This window comes from Alligator sinensis, unplaced genomic scaffold, assembly GCF_000455745.1.
Source record: "Alligator sinensis unplaced genomic scaffold, ASM45574v1 scaffold219_1, whole genome shotgun sequence".
Lineage (NCBI taxonomy): Eukaryota > Metazoa > Chordata > Crocodylia > Alligatoridae > Alligator > Alligator sinensis.
The window spans coordinates 557,167-582,230 of record NW_005841866.1 but is presented as its reverse complement, the minus strand read 5'-3'; the positions used below and the strand labels follow the sequence as shown (position 1 = coordinate 582,230).

At 41.0% G+C, this 25,064-nt stretch overlaps 1 long non-coding RNA gene across 1 annotated transcript in view; it reads left to right on the top strand.

Annotated features, from left to right (window-relative positions):
* The window catches only part of LOC102367736, a 40,033-nt gene extending 15,298 nt beyond the window's left edge, over window positions 1–24,735 (top strand). The window contains exons 3-4 of the long non-coding RNA XR_323010.2: window positions 9,747–9,893; window positions 24,590–24,735. This is a non-coding gene — a long non-coding RNA (uncharacterized LOC102367736). The remainder of the gene's footprint in view (window positions 1–9,746; window positions 9,894–24,589) is intronic.
* Window positions 24,736–25,064: the final 329 nt, after the last annotated feature.

Below are 25,064 nucleotides of genomic sequence, written 5' to 3'. Positions count from 1 at the left end.
GAGGGGAGGGGCCAAGCCGGGGGGCTAATGGGGAGAGGCAGTGGCGGCAAGAAGCTGCGGTAACCAATTGCCTATAGTTACATTCATTCCTGTGGAAGAACGGATTTTGCTTAGCGCGGTTTCACTTAACGCTTGTTTTTCTGGAACCAATTAAGAGCGCTAAGTGGGGGTTGCCTGTATATTTAGCACTGTAACATGTATCATATGTCACTTTAGGTTACTGAATAATTCCCGATTGTGAAATCTTTGCATTTGGAACATCCTCAGGAACATTGGGCTCAATATACTAAAATTGTGATATTATAAAAATAATTTACAAATTACTTTGAAATGTAAGTAACAATGACCTAGAGCCAGCTAATGACTGAATGGTGCAATTTCATAAGGATGTATACAAGCAGAAGGCCATTTTTGTTCTTACTTTTCTATGTTACCACAGATTATAAAATAATGATAGCTGTAAAGCCACTGTCATATGTTATTCTGAAGAGTAAAGAGTTGGACTACATGTTTCTCTAGATAAACTTTAATTGGGTTACAAAGCAATTTTCATTTCAGTGAATAGAACTATGAATTAAGCAACATAAAGGTAGGCCTTCATTCTCCTGGGTAGTCCTCCACATATTAAGGGGCCACATTTTGTAATGCTGCCACAGAAATGATACACACCTCAAACGTGTAGTAGTAATAATAATAATAATACACACCTCAAATATGAGTAGGCAGAACACAAGGACAATTGTGCTCCCACAAAGGCCCCTCTCTGTAGCATGTAGGGACCATAAAGAACCACACATGGTCTTGGGAGTCTAGCATGGAAGCTGCAGAAATATGGGTCGTGACTATTCACTGTCCATCTTGTGACTTACAGTGTTTGAGTACATGTTAGTTGTTTTGTTAGAGAGTGAATTGGCATGCTGAGGTTAGGAGAGGTACAGTTCCACTTGCAGCGCTACAGAAATTGGGAAAAAGCTGCTGTAAATTAGATCAGTTGTTTTGTTTCTTTGGACCTAGGTGGCGGCTGTACTGGCTTGCCCCCCTATTTCTCCTAAGCAGCCTGTTTCTTTCAGCCCAGAACTCCTGGCACAGACCCTGTGTGTGGAGTGTACTCCATGCAAGTACTGGAATCTCAGTGGGAAAATTACACAGGGATGATAAAAATGATCTAAAAATAAGACATAACTAAAATAACTTGAAATTCAGCCGAGCCCACTAGAAATGTTGTTTGTATCAGGTAAAACAGCCTTGCTGCCTTATATAAGTGCATGTCCCTGACACTCTCATTATATCACTGAAGCAATCTCCCATAGTTGAGTGGTTCATCAAATTGAGCCTTTGTGGGGAAAAAAACAGATTGGCAATGGGAGGGTATTTTATGAAAGCCTTTAAAGATATAAATATCACTTGTAGAAATCCAAAGACATGCAATCCTTTTGACCTATTTCCTATTAGTTAAGGATCTTCTTCTTTGTATCTCCTGCTTGTAACATGCATGATAAAACAACTATTTGGCAGAGATGTTGGAGGCATGGAGTAGTTTTGTTTATGTGTACACAGAAGTCCCAATGGGACTTCCTCTCCCCTTGCTTTTGTCTTTTTTTGTGCTCTCTTTTTATCCTATTGCCTCCTCTCAATAACTGTCAACATCAAGTGACTCAGGAGGTTAATAGACCCAGTATTATCCCTTGGTTTTCTCTCTCTCTCTGTTCATAAAAACATTTTACAAAAAATCTTTAGTCAGCCCAACCCATATTTTATTCTGCACAGTGGGCACATCTATATGTGCATTAATGCGCCATAGTTATTGGACATTAAGTTTAGTAGATGTAATAACAGGTACTAACTCAATGCGCAGTAATCGGCGCTACTGTGCAGTGGTGGCGCATGCGTTTTTAGTGATGCTAATGTGCAGTAGACTAATTCTAATCCGCAATAGCACGGCTTTTGCCATGACGCACTAATGCTCAGTAGAATTAGTCTACTGCGCATTTAGTGTCTTGTGTAGATGTGCCCAGTGTTTGGGGAAATGGTACTAATCAAGCAGCTGAGATCAGGGAGAAGTGAATGTGCTTTCTTGGCCTGATTGAAAAAGATGGTAGCTTTATTTAGATAACACAATTTTGTCAAATTAACCTGAATTAGATTTGCAAACCAGCAAGCCATTGTATGTAATGTGATGGTCATGTAATACTCTCACATACTAAACCATATCAATATAGCATCTCACTGAGATGGAGGAATACTGACTTGTACTTCCATGTGTTAAGGAAGAGCTGACTTTCGTGCTCAGAAAACACATTTCTTATATATGCTTTATAAAATAAATTCTTACTTCTGTTTAGGAGTAAAACAAAGGAGAATCCAAATGAGAGAACTACACATAAAGAAGAAATTAAACTCTGTAGTCTAATAGACAGCAGAAAATCAATATAGAAACTCCTTATAAATTTCTTAACGGGACATAGAAATGCAACAAGGCAGCCAAGGTGAACAATGCCACTAGCACAGCTGGATCTGCAATGTGATTTGTACATGTAGTGCAAAATAAAATATGGACCAATGGATAGTAAATACAACAAATCAGTCAAACTCAGTAGTAGAAGCTAAGCATATGAGATTAGGATCTCCATTTATTTTAAAAAGAACTATAATGGCAACTTGTAATCCAGTAGCTAGTGGACACACAGGGTGTGTCTCCACATGCAGGGGCATGCATTTCATAGTTGGTAGGGTCATAAGGGACCTGAAGGGACCATCAAGTCCAATGGTAAAAACAGCAGTGGCACAAATTTGTGCTGCTTTTTGCTGCTGTGCATGCCCCTGCACATGGGGTTTGGTGTAGGGTAAATTGTCCCAGGTGGGGTAGGAAAGGCTGGAGCCAGCACCTGTGAGAGATATGGAGATGGATGACATCTTATGGACGAGCATGTGCAATCTCAAATGGGTTGTTTTTTTCCCCTAAGTGACACACAAGCCAAAGATTCAAAGAGGCTGAATGGAACAAAGATGACTTCAGGCTGGATCTGCCTTCCTCTTCCTCAATAACTCCCTTCCCTTCTTGTTTTCTGTCAGCTCCTTTAGAGAGCAATTACTCTCAAACAACTCCCTGCTTAATGCATACAATCTTAATTCGGCTGTACTTGTGATTCCTGATCAGATTCACTAGGGAATGAATGGCAGCCCTCAGAGGATTTAGATTCTTCATTTGAGTTCTATCATTTGGAGCACAGTGCTAGATGCCACAGTGTTGTCAATGCTGAATGTTGGTATAATGCAACAGTGAGAGAGAGACTGACAAAAAAAGGAATTATAATTCTTGGTGCGAAAAAGCAGAATTCAAACAAGTGTCTAAATGTTATAGGATTTATGTTATTTTTGCCTACCAGACTGAGATGTATAGCACAAGGCTAAAGGTTCAGAAAATACCCTTGTTTTGAAATATTTGCTCTTACAGTAAAGGGCTAGTGCAGTACATCCTGATCCATTGATTGGATTAATGGAAGAGCCTTTTGGTTTGAAAAGTATATTTAAGCTTGGAGGAAGAGTTGAATAAAATATACAATCCTGGCTGGAGCTCATAAAAAGTCACCTCCTTTCAATGCCTGCCTATTGATATCTGTAGTTTGGATGATATGTTTTTATGGGACAAAACTGCAAAAGCTTTCTATGCTAATGGTGATGGGTACTGAAAATTCTTTTGGCGCTTTTTCTGTTTATGCCCTTGGTTTAGCCCTCTGGAGGATCACCTAACATAGGAAAGCATGCCTACCTATAGAATTCCTTTCTTTTCAATCTACATGACATGCTGGTGCAGAACAGAAGATGGGGCAGGTTTGTCTTTTATGTCGACTCCAGTTCACTGATCTCTTTTGCAGTTTAAGGGAAAGCAGGCACAAGAAAACAAAATGATTCTGTAGGACCCTGAATGTTAAAATTCAGTGTCAGACTTGGAAGGGCCATCAGAGAAAGCAGATCATTCTGAACTGAATTTTGTTTTGAATTGTTCACTATGGATGCAGAAATCCCAGAGATAATTTGTTGCTTTGCTGCTGGCTATCTGTAAGCATAACCATTCTTAAGTGCATTTATTTTTAACTTTTTGGTAATGATCTTATTTGGTAATGGTCTTATTTGGAAGCACTGCCTGTTTCTCCTAGTATTCAATTTCCACATGCTTTCTGTCATACAGGCAGGCACTGAAGGCCTGTGTTAGTAATGCATTGTCACAAGGCACCTATCTTGGGCAGGTGTATGTGATCAGTTATCACAGTGACACTGTTTCTATCAACCTATTTAGATTTTGTTACTCAGTGGGCACGTCTACATGAGATGCTTAACTACAAAATAGTGTAGTTTACTCTGCAGTAAGCGCACACGTCTACACATGCACACTTACTGCACAGGCAAAACCCCTAACCGCGAGTCAATTTGATACCTGCAAATGCAGATATCAAATTTATTCGTGATTACTTACTGCACAGTAATGCATGTGTAGATGTGATCCAGGAGCAAATTTACTCCCAGGTCAACCCTGCTGCTCCAAGCCCTGGATGGAACAAAGGTGACTTCAGGTTGGATCTGCCTTCCTCCCCCAATAACCCCATTTCTCTCTTGCTTTCTATCAGCTCCTTTAGAGAACAGTTTTTCTCAGAAACAACTCATTGCTTAGTACATACAATCTTAGTTCAGCAGTACTTGTGAGGCACAGGAGGTCAATGGTGGACCTGGTAGTGGCATCCTGGAGCCCATTGTTGGCATCCCTGCTGGGGTCCGTCCAGACAGATGGGATCAGGGTGGCAGGTGCATGGCGATGGCCCTGGGAGAGCATGCAGTGGCTGGCCAGGTGGTCACTGCAAGTGGGGGACCTGGGAGGGGTGAGATAGCCATGGACCAGCCAGTGGTCAGCATGGCAGGCCAACAGGAGCATGGGTCACTGGTCATCTCTGCCAGGGGCAGGAGCAGCCATGGCACAGGGAGGCAGAGGCACCAAGGAGAGTGCTGCTGCATACTGTCCCTGAACTATGCACACTGCTCCTGGCCAGGGAAGTGACTGGCCAGAGAGCAACAAGTGGGGTGGGCTTTCCTCCCAGCATCTAACACTGATAGTTTCTCCAACCGGATGGTCTGATCCTTGCTTTTATCTTCTCCTAAGCACTGCTGTCAGTCTCTATAGTAATCAGTAGGCCAGAGTTCCAGAATGAAGGCTGGGAGGACCAACTAGACCACACAAAGAAAGGAGGAGGAGGGCCCTTTTCCCTAACTTCCCAAGTAGACCACTAGAGGTTAAAGGGCAGAGAATAAGAGGATGAACCAACAGGACTCATGAGGAACAGAAAGCTGGGTACAACATTGAACAAGACAGAAACAAAGTTATAGGGAAGGGGAACTGAATTGAGTTTTTAAAATCCCTGTAATTTTCATGAACCTGTACACATCTATATGGGTGTATAAAGTGGGGAAGAAACCTTGCCTCCTTACATTTATTCAGAATGTACTATACTACTACTTTTCTTTATATAGTTTCACATTACACAAATTTTTAAAATTCTGCATGGGGTTTAATTTACCTATTTAAATGAGTCCAACTTCATGTACCAAGCTACAGCCCTCAAAAGACTGGTCCAAGGGATGGAGGAAGGAGATAAATGTCTAACAGATTAAAAAAAAATGGACAAGAGAGGTTTTCCATTGTAGGCTTCAAGGGACTATGATAAACAAAGGACTAAAAATAATGTAGGAACAGGAAAGTGTTCATCGTTGTTCTTTCTGCAACTACATTGCAAATGTTATAGTTTTAAAAAGATTGCTTTTTCACCTTATTTTAATTTAAATAATTGGAGGGAGGATTTCTCACACTTTTTTTCCAGAGTCTTAGGGCTCTCCCAAATATATTTATTGGGTTTTCTTTCCAGATTTCCAGTTAAAACATTGCAATAAATGCATACCAGAACCTAACGTTATTTCCTTTTTATAGCTCAGAGTGGTTTTTCATTAATTGGTTGTAAAAAAGAAAATATCAAAAAGCTAGTTCAAAATGCACAGTAAAAAATATAAATGCTTAGAGGGCATTGTTTACAGAAGTGATTTTCATTTTGACATTTGAATGAGCCATGAAATGCAGCAGATGAAACAGAAATGTAGACAAAGTGTTGAAAAGTCCAAGACCTGAGTCTGTGCATTTTTCTTCTGTTTTACTAGCCCCCATTAAGAGTGTAACACACTTTCATGTTTTAAAAAAATATATATATAAAACACATCTTATGATGTACTTATGAACTAGTATATGATGGATTGTCCCATGTGACATATATTAGGATGCTCACATGTGAGGTCATTCAAGGATTTTTGTAGCTTTGGAAAGAAAGCATGTACTTTGTAGTTTATGCATCAAACTAGAGCTTTTAACAGAATTATTTTTTCTAAACAGAGCTTGAGATTATGCATTGCAGTAAAAAGAATGTTTAAAAACTCTTATTGCTTTGAAGTGGGAAGTCGTTGAAAGTGTAGCGCAATCACATGCAGTAACAGAGGGCTTTACAAATGTGATCACAGCATTGATGATTCATCCTTTTTAGTTCTTAGGATTTAAATAAAGTCCAAATACATCTCAGTCATTGGTTCAGTGAAGGTACTACAGAACATTATACTATGGCATAGTTAATGAAAGTGTGTCAGGATTCTGTGGTGCCACGGAGAAACAAGCCAAACCTGGTATTTATTAGTATTTTTGATTTTTATAAAACTGTGGTCCTCTAGTTTGTCACACTGCTCATACCTGATGATCATCTCATATGTTACAAAGGATCATAATAGGCCCATATGGATTTCCTTTATTCTTTATTAAACCACCATTTTCCAAGGTCACTAGAACACACAAACTATCTAGTAGTAAGCACATTTGTCTAGCCATTTTCAGTCACAGCGTTCTCCAGACCAAAGGCAGGTACAGGCTAGAACACCAATTATGACAACACAGGGACTAAGAAAATCCCAGGGGAGCGGTTTAACCTAGATGTGTACATTTAAGAAATGAATCTTTTCAGTTATTCTACTAAAATACATGAATATGCAAAACACATACTTAATGTCCCATTCCAAATACTAAAATAACTCCTCCTATACATTGATTAAATTACATCCCAGGAACAAATTTCATTTTTTTTCTATTTCCAGAAAAATGCTCAGCTGGGGAATAGCATCATATCATCCCCAGAGATCTGTATTCTGTGTGTAATCCTAAGGCACCATACATAGAATAGGCAGTCCAGTCTAGAATCGAATACCTAGAGTGGTTGGCATCCCGAATGGGTTTGTATAACATGTAAAATCTCTGTACTGGCTAGTGATGCACATGGGTCTAGGGTAAGCTACTTTTTAACCTGCACTCACAGAAAGTATTTTCCAAGTTTCAGAATTCCATAATATTTTATAATTAAACAAGAGATAATTTATCTCAATTCCTTTTAATCATTCCACCTTTTATGACAATAAGTTACATTATCAGGCCCAGCACCTTTCATTTTCTACACTTTGTTCCTCTTCTATTTCTCTCCTCCCCACTTATCTGTAAACACCTGGAGAAAAATTCTGGCTTCATTGAAGTCAATGGCAAAACTCCCATTGACTTCAATGGAACCAGGATTCTATTGTTTAGAAGAGAATACCTGATTGTTAGTCACTCCTTTGCTTTCGTATTTTTGTACTGGTTCATATTGTAATTGCCTTGCTATTTGAGCACCTGAGAATGAAAATCTGGTTCTAAGATGATATTTTTAAAATGACTCAGCTGGGCTTTTATACATTTTTGTTTGGGGGTCAGGGCAGTAAGAAGAGATAAAATTTGCTACAGAGTGACTCACCGATATACCTGAATGGTTACCTTTCTCTAGCACTCTTTAATGTTTGGACAAAGCACTCTCCTAACCTATTTGAATCAGGATGATAAGCCAGTCTAGTACATTTCTACCATTCTTCCTTAAGAATGTTTGGAATTCCTCAGATATGAAATAAGGGTTATTGTTTGAAAAGGCTTCTGTATGTCTGTATGCTGCAAACACATTTCTCAGACCTTCAGTGGTTTTTGCTGGAGGTGATAATACTTAGGGCAATTATCTTTGGCCACCTTTTGTATCGGAGACTGTTATGAGAAATGTTTGCTCATCATGCTCTGGCCTGTGTGCCTAGAGGATTTCCAAAGGTGCAAGTTTGCACTGACAGGGACATAATAGGCCTGTTGCTACTCAGCCTTGCGCATTCATCAGCTCCAAAGACTAAAATGAGGCCAAAGTTAGTTGCTGCTGCTACTTTTCATTTTATTTCATTTTAACCCAAACACTCAAACATTTTACTAAATGACTCTGAGTAACAAAGTTTGTGATTCCATACATGGACTTCCCAAAATAAAGTAACTCTCTACAGTTAGGAGTTCATGTCCACAGATCTATATAGTTTAAAGACACACATCATCTAACCATTTAAACATCCTTTCCCTGTGTATGGTATTATTACTGCTGGAATAGAGCAATGGTTCTTAACCTTTTTAGACTTAAGGCACCTCTTGAGAGACTCAAAGCACCCCTCAGAAAATGCCAGTTCTTAGTTTTCACTCATTTTTGGACTACAGAAAGGTAACAGAGCAATTCTTCTGTTGCAAAGAAATCGGAATGTTTTTAACACTATGGATTACTATATGAAATCTTTGGATTTATCTTGTGAATCATATTTGTCCACCTAACAGTGCTAACATTGCATGGCGCCCTGTGGCACCCTTGAAAGGATCTTAAAGCATCCAGGGTGCCATAGCACCTTGGCTGTGAATCACTGGAATAGTTATTTTCAATCTGCTACATTTTTTTTTTCTGCTAGAACAGATAATTCTTGTTAAAAATTGTTGCTGAAGACTGTATTTGGTGATGGTAGATACTTCACATTTAGTGATAGCTAGATAATTCATAGCATTTCTGTAATTCTCAGCAAGCTGTGGCCTGCTATTGTAAAGGTATATTTTTTTTTCTCCTTATTCATGCTGACTAGCATCTTAAATCATGATCCTTCAATGAGTGGTGAATCCTTGTATTCACCTGGCATCCCATTGATCAGATAGATTTCACTGGTACTTCTTGCAGAGTACGGTTGGCAGAAACTTACCTGTAGTGATCAGGTACCAGAGTCAGAGCCGATTTTTTGTAATTTAGTAGCCTCTACAGTTTATGCTCCTTTTTGTTTCAGGAAAAAAAAACACAAGGTTTTCTGATCTATAACCAATGTAAATATCTTCACTTTCAGAAAGGCATAAAATATCCTAATTCCAAATGAAATGCATGGAGTATCTTTTTATGTTAAAGATCTGAAAGCGATTTGCCTTCCCGTGGTTACTGCACAGTAGCACCAATGAATGCCGTTTTTGTGATGTTACTGCACAGTAGCTTAATACTACTGCTCAGCAGTGTCATGTCACAGTTTTTGCCACGTGATGCTATTGCACAGTAATATCGGGCTACTGCGCAGTCAGTGTCTCATGTAGACATGCACAGTATTATTCAACATGCCATGTTACATCAAAATGAAATTACCTGTAATTACAGGTGAATTGTCTCATGCCAACAGTTATTCTAACTAAAATAAAAATGTAGATTGTGGATATCTGTTGGTTCTGGGTCTGCTCAAGTATATTATTATTATTATACTTGCTAGTCAAAAGATCTTTTTGGGGATTATGTCATAAGATTTATTGTGTGTGTGTATAGGGTGCAGATTAACTAGATGAAAACTTCACATTCTAAGTGGCTACAACTAAAGACGATCATGGATTTCTGATGCTCTTAACCTCTGGAAAGATGTTACACTTACTGAAGGTTAATCACATCTTTTGATCCTGGGCTCCCCCTGTACTGGTAAGTATAGGGCAATTGAAGTCTGATCACTGATCCCAAACTCGTGGTCCTGCAATGTATGTGTAGCATGGCAGAAGACCTCATTGTTGGGACTGCAGATCAGATCCCATCACACCTTTCACTGAATGTCTGGTAACTTAAACATGTTTACTTCATATACTTCTTCAATGCCCTTTGGGAGAGGCTGTAAGCCTTCCACGTCAATCATGTGAACTCAGTAAATCCCCTGTACCTGCAAAGTTCAGCTTTCACAAAAGCAGGTTAAATATATGGATATAGATATGGAGATAAATATTTCAGAACTATATATATATCTCCAGACACACATGTATACATTCGTATACAGTGACATGTGAATACCCAGGAGACACGTAGATTGAGAGATATATATATATATATATATAATATAATATGTATGTCTGGATATATTTATATATTTGTTCAGATCTATGTAGATCCATAGTAGCCTATATACATTTGTATACAATGGCATTTGAATACCCAGGAGTTAAATTAATTGATACACATGCATATATATTGATCTGAACATATATATACAAAGTGTGTGTGTGTGTATAATATGTGTATATATATGTATACAATGTGTGTATGTTTATATATCCAGACACACACATTTTATACATGTGTTCAGCTCTACATATACGCGTGTGTATCAATCAGTCAGTCTATCTCCTGAGTATTCAAATGTCATTCATTCAGCCACACAAAACCTATTAAATTGTCTTTAAAAATAATATTTTTGGTCTTTTTGTGTTCTGAATTCTAAACCTTCAAGGCTGTTTTCTTCCAGCTTTTCTTTTTAACAATGAGAGAGAGAAGCATTTTTATTCTTTTTGGAAAAGCTGAGCTTCTTACATGGTTATATGGCCTCAAGAGAGTGGGATCTTTTAGAAAAATATCAAATATTCAGAGACATGCAATAAAACTGCAAGTATATTCAGTACTGTTAATATAAAGTTTTAATTGCACTACAAGCTAATAATCAGAGGTACCTTTCTTTACTAATTACTCTATTTGTTTGCTTTCACAGGTTGGGTTTGCACCTAATACCTGCTCTTCTGCTTAGGTTAAAAGGAGGCAGGTTTATGCCCCCTTTTTAGTTATAACTAAACAATGCAGGCCACTGCCCACAGCATAGATCAGTGTGGCAAGGTTGACTTAAAGCTCTGCTATGCAAAGTGACAGGTTTCCTGAAGATTGCTGCACAATTTCACATGTGCTTCTGAGATAAAAAAAACAAAACAGAAGGAAGTACCAGAAAAACAGGGTAAAAAAAAAAAATTAAAAAACCCACAAGGAAACAGTCAAAGCAAGTCCTGGGAATGTGGCCCTGAAAGAAGTTGGAGGCTGGGGAAGGGCCAAGGGGTGGGAAGATGGATATAGAAAAAGCAAAAAAGCATATGTGATGCTAGGCTAAATGCTTCTGGGAAAAGAGCTTGGGATTGTGAGAAAAGAGCCTGCTTCCTGTTAAATATCTCTGGGTTCGAGGAAGCTGGACTTTATATATTCTTTGTAAATAAACAGTACAGCACCAAGTTAGCATGCGACTCCACCACTAGCTGTTGCTTCAAGGTGGAAAAACCTGTAGGACCCTGATTTTTTTGTTTGTTTGTTTGTTTATTTGTCTAACTGCTCCGGTTAAAAGGAATAGCATTGTTTTTTAAACATGTTTCTCATTTTGACCTGTAATAATAGATTAATCCATTTCATGTTTTACCTTTTGTATTTGTTTTTTTTTATTTGCCAAAGCAAATAAAGCCAAATGTTAAAAGCCATATGTTAAATATTAACATCCACAGTCCTGTTGTTGCAGAGGTGATGGTGTAGAGTGAGGGATCATTTTTTTGATTCAGTCTGGTCCCAGTAGTCCTGACATGATTTGTTTCTCTTCTCTGTCTTTGCTAACCACCTGGCCCTTCCTCTCCTTACCTCTTCCCACTGCCATGTTTTAATGCACAGTGCAGTCTCTCCTGCAGTTCTTCCTTCCTAAAATCCTATGGGATCTTTTCTCCCTCACCCCATAGATAGCTTGTGTGCAGAGGGAATGAGCAGCTGAGGGCCTTCTCTTCCTCATTTTCCACATGACTGGACTGCACTGAGAAGCACAATAAGTGTGAGGAAGATGGAAGGAAGCCCTTTACAGCCTGCCTAGAAATCCTGGGAGAAATCTTAAATAGGAAGAAGAGCTGAAAAGGAAACTGAGCTCAATGCATGCTTAGGAATGACACATCAGCTGGCAGGAATGAGGGGCAAATGTGTGGCTGTCCTTCCAGACGAATGGCAGTTCTCAGGTATGATGCTATAATGTGAGGGCTGTAGACATGATGGGGTTTATAGAGGCCCATGTAAATATGGGCAAGTCACCTGCTTCTCTGGAAGTCTTTTTTTAAAAAGGTACCTATTGGAAAAGTATATAAAAGAAAGTATAAGTATATAAAGAAATATATTGTTCTCAGGTGTTTTAATGACAAGTTGCTTTTGAGTGAATCTGACCCAGCAGCGGCCCTTGAGAATAGACTGAGATCTTCCCAAAGGAGCTTCCTAATTTGTACCTAAAATGAGTAAATCACCTGTAAAACTGATTCCCATATTTGAACCATGTCATATTTGTTGAATTATGTGATGAAATACAGCTGTAGTGCCATACACTCCAGGAAGCTATTTCTAAATAATCTTTTGCTCCACTGCTAACTGTGTAAAGTGATCTGCAGCTGTCAGGCTTTCATACTGGTTCATACCTAAATAGTGGTTCAGGGCTGTTTTATTTTCCCTCAGACTACAGGCAGGGTCCTACTGTTTTGGAGGACACACACATACACTGTGTGTTCAAAATTATACAGATGCTGTAGCTAACCATTTTCCTTGAACATTTTCAGCATACAACTTCTTGTGCACCATACAGCTCTTGGGATGGAGTGGTGACAAAGTCTCCAAGATTCAAGTCAAACCCCTTTTCCTAAAATCTGTTTCTTTTTTGACTACCTGGTCCTTGCTAACTTCCTAAGTAATAGGTTCTTATAAGATTTTTTTCCCCAGAATTCCTTTCTGGGTATGGTCCTTTCAATGTCAGAAAACCAGGCTACTATGGTCCCTTTTTCTGAGTGGCTACTTTTTTTTTTTTTAGTGCATCTCCTTGGTGATGGCACAATCTTAGATCTGTGAAGAGTCCTAGTAATATTTTGCAGTAGACTGAGTATTTGCCAGAATACTTTCTTACCAAACCTATACATGGGTAAAACACCACTAGTATATTGTACATCTAAGCCTTTCAGAACAATATATATTTACTTAACTGTAACTTATTTAGTATCAAGTGCTTTAGCTATTTATGGTCAGAGACTGATAGGTCAGATTCCATTACTGTAGCAAGGTCTAAATGAAAAAAATTACCTAAGTATTCTTTTTTTAATAGGCTATTCTTCCAATCTTTAAACTTGTTCTAAAGGCGCTTTGCTAAATCTGTTTCTAATATCAGAGAAATCGTGACCCTTGCTATCAGTCCTCATTGTAAATTAACCATTCTTTAATATGCTCTTATAATAAAAAGAACAAAGAATTTTCTCTGTGTTGTAGAACAGCCTACTCTACAGGTTACTTTACAAAAAAGAAAATTCTTTGTTGCCTCTTCCACATCTGCTTGGCAGTGACTCTTCACCTGACTCTGTCCCTTTGAAGATGTCAGGTGCAAAGATTGTGATCTCAAGCAAGATTGTGATCTCATAGCATGTCTCAGGCATTCACAGTCCCGCTCCTTTTTTTAAAATTTTTTTTAGAGGTTTGACTCAGTCTGATGCTCCCAAGACAGACATCTCCAGTACTTTGTCCCTAGTTTCTCCCAACTGCTGCATTCTTCTTTTACAAAATAGATTTTTAGATGGATATATATGTATAAAAAAGTAAGTGTATGTGTACACCTTAAGTAACTACTCAAGTTGCAGATGACATTGCTACAGATATTCGTAACTTTGAGACTGAATTGCTGTAGTCTTTCATATATCAGGCTACCCTGAAGACCCTATGGGCGCGTCCACACGAGCGTGCACATGCCTCTTGCCCTGCCTCAAACCCCTTTGAGGTAGGGCAAGAGGCACGTGCAGGAACAAAAAATGGTATCCAGGGGCCTAAAAAAGTGAAGTATAAAAAAGTGGGGCAGGGCACAGTCAGGGACTTCGCCTGAGGCAACCGGAGGCTGGGTCCTCCATGGAGACGCTCTAGCTGCCAGAGCATCTCTATGGTTGGCCCCTAGCCCTGGTGCTGAAACACACAGCCGGCAAAACTGTCTGTTTCAGCACCAGGGCTCTGGTGCTGGTGAGTAAGGGGTTGGGGGAGCTGGAGGGGGTGGAAAGGGACTGTGGGGGGGTATCAATTGGCTGGGCCCCAGAAGCTCCTGAGAGCTAGTAGCTCTGAGCTACGTGCCAGGGTGGCTTTTTATACTGCTGGGGCCAGGGCAGGGCAGCTTTTTATACTGCTGGGGACAGCACAGGTGCTGGCCCCGGGCTCTAGCTCCCCCTGGCTGAAGATCCGGGAGGAGCCAGGCAGGGTTATTTTGCCCCAAGTGGCACAATTTGCTCCACAACAAAGTGCATGTCTGAGCACATGCACTGAGGCAAAAAGCCCTGGCTCATATTTGTACTGCTTCTATTTGAGCTGCTGCAAGAGCACGTGCTTGCATGTGTGGATATGCTCTGAGTGCATTTACATGAGACACTTTACTGTGCAGTAGAACTAATGATTGCATAGTAAATGTCACCATCTACACATGCTCATTCTTTTGTACACTGCACATTAATTTGCTCTAACTGGCTGTTAATTAGCTACCTGCAAATGCAAGTAGCAAATTAACTGCCGAGTAATAACTGAGCAGTATGGCATGTGTAGATAGCTGACAGGGAGAAAATTTGCTCGTGGTCAGCCAGCGAGCAGGGGGCAGGAGATTGGTCCTTGTCCCTGGGAGCTGCCAGGTACTGGGGCAGGCTCTATCACTATAGCCCTGGAGGGGGACAATGTCCCCCTGTCCTGGCAGCAGGGAGGTCCCAGCCCCCACTCCACAATCATGGAGCAGGGGCTGGGAGCCCCTGCATTTGGAGAGTTCCCCATCAAGCCTGGAGCTGGCTGGAACCTTCCCCTAACCAGGATAGTTCCTGGCCAGCTGTGGGCTGCACAGTGAAGTCTTCACATGCAGCCTGGAGGTGGCTGGGGACTGTTCTGTTTGGGCAAGTCCCCAGGCTAGCTCCTGGCTGCACGTGTAGATTTCTTTGCACAGCACAGGGCTGGCCAGGAACTGTCCTGGTCAGGGCCAAGTCCCAGACCCACAGATTTCTCAGCCCCATGCCTCAGTCCTGCTCGGTATAAAGTTAGCCTTTGTTGCAACAAGGGCACACTGTTGGCTTATTTTCAGCTTATTTTCCACTGTAACTCCCAGATCTTTTTCTGCAGAGCTGATGCTTAGCCAGTCAGTCCCTAGCCTGTACCAGTGCATGGGATTGTTCCATCCTAAGTGCAGAACTTTGCACCTCTTCCTATTGAACTTCATGAGATTTTCTTTTGGTTCAATCCTCCAAATTGTTGAGGTCTTTCTGAATCCTAGCCCTACCCTCCAGTGTATCTACTCTACTCCCCACAGCTTGGTGTCATTTGCACACTTGCTGAATGCACTCCAACTCATCTTCCAGGTTGCTGATGAAGATATTGAACAAAACTGGCCCCAGGAATGAGCCCTGGGGCACACCACTTGATACCAGCTGCCAACTAGACATTGAGCCTTTGATTATTATCCCTTGAACCCAACAATGCAACCAGTTCATAGTTTCTAGGGTGAACAGGTCATCAAGTCCAACCCCCTACCCTGGGCAGGAACGAGTGCTGGGATCCTAATACCCCAGCCAGATATCTATCAAACCTTTTCTTGCAGACCCCCAGAGAGCACCACCTTGCTTGGGAGCCCATTCCAGAGCCTGGCAGCCCTAGTTCTCTATCCACCTTACAGTGCATTCATCCAACCCATATTTCTTTAGCTTACTTGCAAGAATGTTGTGGGAGACTGTATCAAAGACCTTGCTAAAGTCAAGGTATATCATATCCACTGCACTCTCTGCATCCACAGAACCATTCATCTTATCATAGAAGGTAATCTGGTTGGTCAGGCATGACTTGTCCTTGGTGAATCCATGCCAACTGTTCCGAATAACCGTCTTCTTCTCCTCCAAGTGCTTAGATATGGATTCCTTAAGGACTTGCTCCATGATTTTTCCAGGGACTGAGGTGAGGCTGACCGGTCTGTGGTTTCCTGGATCCTCCTTCTTCCCTTTCTTTTCCAATCATCCAGGACCTCTCCTAATTGCCAGGATAAGGCTAATGGCTAGCAACTCTTCAATCACATCAGCAAACTCCCTCAGCACCCTCTGGTGCATTGCATCTGGCCCCATGGCCTTGTATACTTCCAGCTTTTCTAAATAGTCCCTAACCTGTTCTTTCACCACTGAGGGCTGCTCACCTCCTCCCCAAACTGTGCTGCCAAGTGCAGTAATCTGGGAGCTGTCCTTGCTTGTGAAGGATAAGGTAAAAAAGCCACTAAGTACTTCAGCCTTTTCCACATTATAAGTCACAAGGCTACCTCCCATATTCAGTAGGGGACCCACATTTTCCCTGATCTTCCTCTTGGTGCTGACATACTTGTGGAAATCTTGCATGTCCCTTTCTAGCTGCAACTCCAATTGCACTTTGACTGTCCTGATTTTTATCTCTGCATGCCTAAGCAATACTCTTATACTCCTCCCTAGTTGTTTGTCCAAGTTTCCACTTCTTGTAAGCTTCCTTTTTGTGTTTTAGCTCACTGAAGAGTTTCTTGCTAAGCCAATCCTATCTTTTGCCATACTTGTTAGTCTCCTTGCACATTGGGATGGTTCATTCTTGTGCCCTCAGTAAGGTCTCTTTAAAATTCAACCAGCTCTCCTGGATTCCTTCTTACCTTAAACGGGGCCTTCCAGGGGATCCTGCCCATTAGTTCCCTGAGGGAGTCGGTCTGTTTTTCTGAAATCCAGGGTCCTTACTCTGCTGCTCCCCTTCCTTCCTTTCCTCAGGATCTTGAACTCAATTATCTTGTGGTCGCTGCTAACCAACTTACTATCCACTTCCACATTCCCCACCAATTCTTCAGTTTGTGAGGAACAGATCAAGAAGAGCAGAGCTCCTAGTTGGCTGCTCCAACAGTTGCAGCAGAAAGTTGTCCCCAAACTTCCTGGATTGCCTGTGCACTGTTGTATTGCCCTCCAAAGAGTTGTCAGGGTGATTTGAAGTCCCCCAAAACAACCAGAGCCCGTAATCAGGAAACTTCTGCTAGCTGTTTGAAGAAAGCCTCATCCTCCTTGTCTGGTGGCCTGTGCACAGACCCACAATTATGTCACCTTTGTTTCTCTCCCCTCTGACCGTAACCCAGAGACTTTTAATAGGCCTATCTCCAGTTTCATATTGGAGTTCTGAGCAATCATGCAGCTCTTTTACATAAAGCACAACTCCTCCCCCTCTTCTCCCCTGCTTTTCCTTCCTGAGCACTTCATGACAGCGGTCCAGTTATGTGAGCTATCCCACCAAGTCTCTCTTTAATCTAATTATATCATAGTTCTGGGACTGTGCAGGTAATCCAGTTCCTCTTGCTTGTTTCCCAGGATCTGTGCATTTGTGTACAGACACCTGAGGTAGCTAGTTGATTGCCCTACTTTCTCAGGAAGAATGATAAGGCCTCCCCTATTGCCCCCTCCTTCTTGTGCTTCTTTCAGGTCACCCACTTCCCCATTTACTGTAGGATTTTGGTCTCCCTTCCACAGTGAATCTAGTTTAAAGCCCTGCTCAGTAGGTTAGCGAGCTTGTGTTCAAAGATGCTGTTCCCTCTTATTGCCAGGTGGATTCCATCTCTTCTTAGCAATCCTTCTTCTTGGAACAACATTTCATGGTCTAAGAAGCCAAGGTCCTTCTGGCAACACCATCTGCACAGCCATGCATTGATCTGCAGGATGCATCCATTCCTGCCCACACCTTTCCCCTTGACTGGAAGTATTGAGAAGAACACCACCTGAGCCCACGTGCTTGCACCCAGGGTCCCTTAGTCACTTTTGATCTGCTCGTGGTTACTCCTGGCAGTATCATAGGTGCCCACATGAATGAGTAGCACTGAGCCAGATGAGTTTTGATAACCCTTCCATGATATCTCAGATCCAGGCTCCAGGCAAGCAGCAAACCTCCCAAGGCAAAACATCAGGCTGGCAGATGGATGCTTTCATCCACCACAGAAGGGAGTCTCCAACTACCACCACCCATCACTTCCTCCTGATGGCAGTGGTCTTGATCCTCCCAACCTTGGGGATGCCTGGCCTGGCCTCTTCCACCAACAGAACAAAAAAAAAAGGCAGCACACTTTAGGAACAAGTTGGAAAATTCTAACTAGTCTTGATGGCCAAGACTTAACACTAAGCTTTTTATATGATCTTTTTGCAACAGAGATTTCTGTTCTTCAGCAGATTCCTCACAGAAACTTTTCACACACTGCTTCATTTACGTATATACCTCAATGATCTAGTTCTGTTGTTTCTTCTTAAAAAGTAGCCAGCATTTCCATTTGTAGGTAGGGCTATATGAATATCTGATTTTTCTTTTTGGCTGCCAAATTTAACAAAATTAATTTGGATCAAATTAAATTAAATTTTCTAAAAAAGATATTATCACTGAATCAAAAAACTGAATTTTTCTTGCTTTGACACGTACCATTTTGTGGACTTGAAACTGAAAGTTTTATTTATGGCACTTGCTAACAAAAAAAAAAGGCAACAAAAAGGGCTACATTCAATTGAATAGGAATAGCAGGAGGATGCATTCTGGATCCCCTTTTAGCACTAACTCGGGGCATGAACACCACCTAGGCTCAATTCTCTTCTCTGCCTGAAGGGACCCGAACCCACATTTTTTACTTTCTGGGAGAGTGCTCTAGTCATTAGGATGGAGTACCCTTCTCATGTCTGTTATATACAATAAATATTTAAGCACTTTGGACAACATGGAACAATGTCAGTTGGTGGGACTGTAGAAGGCTTACTTTACAATATGTTCCAGCACAGTGGTGAGGCCACTTACATGGTAGGAGGAAACCCGAACTCAAGGTAGGGCAAGGTTTTGAAACAGTGTCCTACCTCTCTACTGAGTTTCCCAAATAGAAAATATGATCACCTGAGCTGGGTCTTTCTCAGTCTCTTGTGAAGATACTTTTCCAGATCATATAATAATAAATACATTAAACATGATAACAGAGGGTGAAAATGACTCTTTAATTTAGTGTTTGGACACTGTCCTGGCAAAGAGGATGTTTGTGTTCCATCTCCTGCTCCTATAAAAGTTTAATTATTTATAAAGTATAGAAATTCTCAATGGGAAACCTTGACAGCTTTCACTATGGCACAGTGGTTATGACACTTTCCTATGAGGTGGGAAATGTGGGTTCAGGCCTTCTCAGAAAAAGGAAGAAATTGAATCCAAGGTCCATATACTAAGTGAGTACCCTTAACCCTGTGCCTGTTAAGAGAAAGGGGAGAGGAATCATCACCTCTACTATCAGTTTTGTGAATCTATACCTAGAAAATTTTATTTAGTTGAAAATGTTTGGTAAATTCAACCTGACCTGTCTAATAATTTGGGATGATTGAAAACATATTTTTGACAAATATACTAGTTACCAAAAATGATCCTGGCTTTCATTCTAGCTGATATACCATGGTAACAGATAGTGGTTGTTCCACAAGTTTAATTTGTAACATTCTAACAAGAAGAAGCATTTCAGAAATCAATTATTCCTTGGATTCCTTAAGAACTGAACAGTTTCTGCATTGGGTTTGTAGCATTAAGATTCATTTTTCAGAAGCTACCCCTTTATGGACTCTGATATCAAAGTCATGTAATTTAGGGGCTTAAGTAATTATGAGCAAAAAATGTGCCTGAAATTTTGTAGGGCTAGAAACAAAGGCAAGAAGTAAGCAGTGAGTGGGGTAAGACTGGAGCCCCTGATAGACATTCACTTTAATATGTGATGGGATCTGATCTTCAGTCCCAACAATCACTCCTTCTGCCACACCACAAATACATGGCAGGATGTGGAATTTTGGAATTGGGGATTAGATCCTAATATTTCTTAGTAGCTGGTGCAGGGAGAACCTGGGATCAGGAACCTGGGATCCCCCTGCATGAGCAGGATGAAATGGAGTACTGACAATTAGGTGATTGTCATTTGGGGCAGGGAACCAAACTGGCCCCAGCCAGCAATCAGCTAATTGTCAAAAATCCAACCCGGGGGGGGGCGGAGCGTGGAGGTGGGGACAGGACAGGGGGCACAGGGGCATAGGGACCCTGAGATCAGGCTATCGCAGTCTGATCCTGGGGTCTAAGAGGTCGAGGGATGAATATAAAGCTATGTGCAACTCAGCTAAGCTTCTGGTGCAGTGGGAACCCAGCATCATGCTGTGGCAGTCTGGTACTGGGTTCCCACACACCAAGATATGTTCAAAACCCATGTGTTGTTCAACTGGGTAGTACATGTCGTGCACTGGGAGCCTGACATTGGTTTGCAGCACCCCTATGCTGGGCTTCCTGCACGCCAAGAACTGCATAAACACTGTGTGCAACCCAGCTGGGCAACAGACAGGGATTTTACTCATCCCTAAGCACAGAGACCCTGGGATCTGGCTGCAGCTGATGGTGGCTACACATTCAATTTAAGGTATGATACAAATGATCCACAAAGTTATTCCACGTTATATGTGGAATAGCTTTGTGGTTTGTTCACTCTCTTGTCATGTCTTAAATTGACTTGCACATGTGGCCAGGTTACTGTTTAGGGTGTGATTAACCTGTTAATTGCATCTTAAGTGTAATGTATGTCAGGGGCCTAAGAGATCTATTACACAGTTGCCCTTTTCATATAGGTTTGCAATTGACATACTGCTGTGACCAACTAAAAGTAAAGGGTGCTATGCAATTCATAAATACTCTTCTAAAGGGCCAATTTAGTATAAGGGAATGGGGATTATTGTCACACTTTGAAATATTTAGTGTGTGCTTTTGCTAACAGAGAAACCATAGATAGGGTCTGTGTCCTAAAAGCTTGACAATTATATCCCATGTTGGTTACAGAATTTTTTTTGGTTACACGGATTTTAAGCATGTCAGATAAGACTGCTGTCTCTTTCTCCTTCTCCATACCTCTTTCCTAAAATCCCTCACAATATATAACTGGCTTCTGCATCTCTAGTTTTCCTTCCTCCTGTCCTATTAAATTAACATCACTTACAAGAGAGGGTCATACAATTCTTAGATTATGTTGCCAGAGCTGTACAGTCAATCTAACCAGCGACCCAACTATGCCATCCATCTAGCTTGTTTCCCTACCCCTGCTTTGGCCAGGACTTGCCGCACCATATTTCAAATTATCCCAGTCACTACTGTCCTCCTACAGGCTCCCCAGTCCCATGCATGGGTCTTTCCTGGTTTTCAGAGATTTAAATTTGCATTATTCTGGGGCTCCTAGACACAAAGAAGAGAAGAATCTGGGACTAATTCCTGCTTTCTACCTCCTTCAATGTCAGTCTTCCCAGTGTTCCTCCCACCACTTCTTTCTGACCTGAACCCACCTGACTTTGTTCCCCTTCCTTCACTCCAAATATCAACTAGGGTAAAAGGTGAGTATTAAGGTCATTATTCAGAGCCAGGTATCTGGTCCACAGGTAGAAACAATGTAGAATCTGTCAACTTTTAGAAAAGTTGGATTTTTTGGGGCAGGTGGGGGCTATATCTTGAGATCTGTGGCTCAAATAACCGTATGTAGCACACACTAACCCTACTCTTCAGAACTGTAAATCAGACAATGTCAGGGCAACGTGAGCAAGCTTGTAGATTTTGGAACACTTAGACAGTCAACTTTTAAGCAAAAATGGTTTCCAAACCTTAACTACAAAGGAAGTGACACTGCACTATAATTAATAAACGGATTAATGTTTGAATTCATTTTGTGGGAACATTGAAGCTCTTTGTTAGTATTAAAATGGAGTTTACAAGCTCCAGTACACTGCCATATTAAATGGATTTTTCTAAACATTTGGAGATTTTGCTTGTGTATATCCAAAGCCTTATGACTTTTCTTTGAACAAGTCAGAATAGATCTCTGCTTAAGGGCTCCTATCCAATGCTGCCCATATGATGGACATCTCCCTAAACACTCCTTTTGGTGTATTTAAGGATTCATTTGGATTTTCTATATAATATCCCTTTGTATTTCCCCATATTAGCAATTTATTTGAATAAAGAGCTCAAGGAATGATATGAAAGAAAAGAATAATGTAACTATTTAAAAATGGAGGCATTTTCCAGAAACTCTCCAACACAATTCACAGTAGCTAAACACAGGGGTAGAAACTTTGCTATAAAATTTTATGCTGAGTACTTCTCACTCATATGGACTCCAGATTATCCCAATATTGTTATTTTTTTATCATTATGTATTGCATTAGCTTAGCACCTAGCAATCCCAAGAGAGTGTGAGGATCCATTGCATGAAACACTGGAAACGCACGTAAAATAAGGCATTTCCTCCATCGAACAGTTAGATCCTATTCTACCTATTGGGTACCTAGGTAGACTTACTGGTAGGTGCCTAAGTGTGATCCTACTCCACTTTGCTTGAGTGCCTGAAAACATGTTAATGCATTTGTTTCTGTAACATGCCACCACCTTAGCTTTAGTGTAAATCACAAAAAGCAGGAAGCAGGAGGACCAAAAATTAACCTTGTGTGCTTACTGTTTTTCATAGATTTGAGCAGGGTAGAATAGAATCAGTTAGGCTTCTAAATTCCCTTACATGCCTTGTAAGTGGACTAAGATCTGGTTCTCAGGGTGCCTGTATACAAGTGGGGAGTCTGCTCCTATGCACTGTAATTACTCAATTAATTGAGTCTGCTGGAGCGTGGTAATTACCGTCCTCCAGCAGCCTCCTGCGTCTCATGTATCAGCATCCCCACACTTAAAAATGGTGGCAGGGTGCTTTACCGCAGTCTGCAAATCTAACTCTCAGCAAACATTTTTTTTTGGTTCTCCTGCCCATCGAAAGTATGCCCTGGTTTTGCTCCTAACTTTGAGTGGAAGATTTCTCTAAAGCAGGACAATTCTGTGGTGGGATGAGGCTGCTGTTGTGGCAGCTGTACTGCCTCTTGTGCCCAACTTCTGAGGGAGTGTGGCTAGTGCTCCTTTTTTCTCTATTGCTCCTTGGCAAACACTGGAAAGGCACTGGTAGCTATATGAGACAGGGCAGCCCTAAGACTCCTGAGACTGGGGAGGCACCATGGTGGTCAGTAGTGAGTGGGGACTGCAGGGGGCAAGCAGGAGCCACCTACAGCTGCTGCCGGGAGGGGAGAGGGGAGTGAGCAGGGACTGCCCACAGATGCCACTGGTCGCATCAGCGGTGAAGAGGGGAGGGGCGAGTGGCAAGCGGCAACTGCAGAAGCCAGCAGTGGCCAATCTCAGGCGGGGGCAAGTGTCCCCCCATGCTGCCCTTATGCATAGTCGATGTGTAGCTGTGTTGGTCTGAGACAAAAAGAAACGCAAAACTGTAAAATACTTGGTTCAGACCTGATACCTTTTAGTGGACCAACTAAGAAATTGCAAAAAAAATTCTTTCTTTGCCAGCTTTTGGGTTCATACGACTTTTCTCAGGCTTATTTCACTCTCTGCTTAGCTTTCTTACTCACCTTTGGCAGACAGGTAAGTAAAAGTTCTTCAGCTTGTTCCTCTCAAACACTTTTCTTTCACTTGGCTACCTGTACAGAGATGGGCACAACCAGAGCCTTGTTGTCATCTGTGGTTTCTTCTCTCTTGCTGGTCATTAATATATGTATATCAAATGTGAATGGACCTTGCATCTTCCCACCATATATCTCCTTTCAGCCTCATATGTTGCTATCCATTTTTGCTCTTTGCTGTGTCTTTCACTGTCTCTCGAAGACCTCATATTATAAAAGGTGAACTGATTTTGCAAGTTAGGCTGCATGAAGCAGCATATTAAAAATCATTCCAAATTCAGGTGTAATAAATCCGCAAAATACATTTTTGTGCACACATTTGATGATTGTGTTTAAAAAAGAGAGACTTGTGGATTTTGTCTGGCCTGAAATTGTTCTTAATTCCTGGCTGCTTACTCTACAATACTTCAAAGTTTATAATAAATGTTTATGGTGTATGTTGCTGGATATCAGAATATGGCTTTAGCATCACATAGTTTAGATCAATAAAAACTATATACACACACACACACACACACTTTATTTCAAGTTCACCTAGTCCATACTCATCTACATGGTCTCTTACTGATTATGTAACAAAGAGAAATAAACTGGTGTCTATCCTGTCTACCCCAGCAAAGTCATCCTTCCAAAACAAAAACTACATGTTTTTTATTCATTTATGAAAATAAATAAAAACTAAAGAAGATACAATTACATGAATTAATTGATACTATACAAATTAAACCTAATTAATGTAAGCATAACTAGATTTAAAATACTAAATTAACTGTGAACTGAATTCACAGAAACATTTATATGGCAAAATGGCTAAGCCTCACTAACTTTGGACTTTTTTCTTTTCACTAGTTTTATACACGTCGCCTTCAGAAGCTTTCCTTAGCTTGAAAAGAACTGTGGAAGGAAAAAAAAAACAACCCTTTGGCCTATTGGCCTGACATTGGAGACACAAATTTGAATATCACATCAGACAAGCTAACTTCTTACTGGTCTGCCACCCCTGGCAAGTTCTTTGTCTTCTAAAATGTAGGTGTTTTGGGATGTGGAAAATTACCTTGTCTGCACTTTTCATGGCTGTGTGGTATTAAAAGACAGTAAAAATAGACAACTAACAAGGGAACATCTTTACAAGAGGGCAAAGAAGCATTTAGACCAGTGGGAGATGCCTGCCTCTCTCTTTCTCTCTCTCTCTCTCTCCCTTTCCCCTCTACTTTCCCTCTCTCTCTCTCTCTCTCTCTCTCTCTCTCTCACACACATACATATGTATATACACAGACAGACATGAGTGTGCGTGTGTAGGTGAATGCACAGACATGCGTGCATG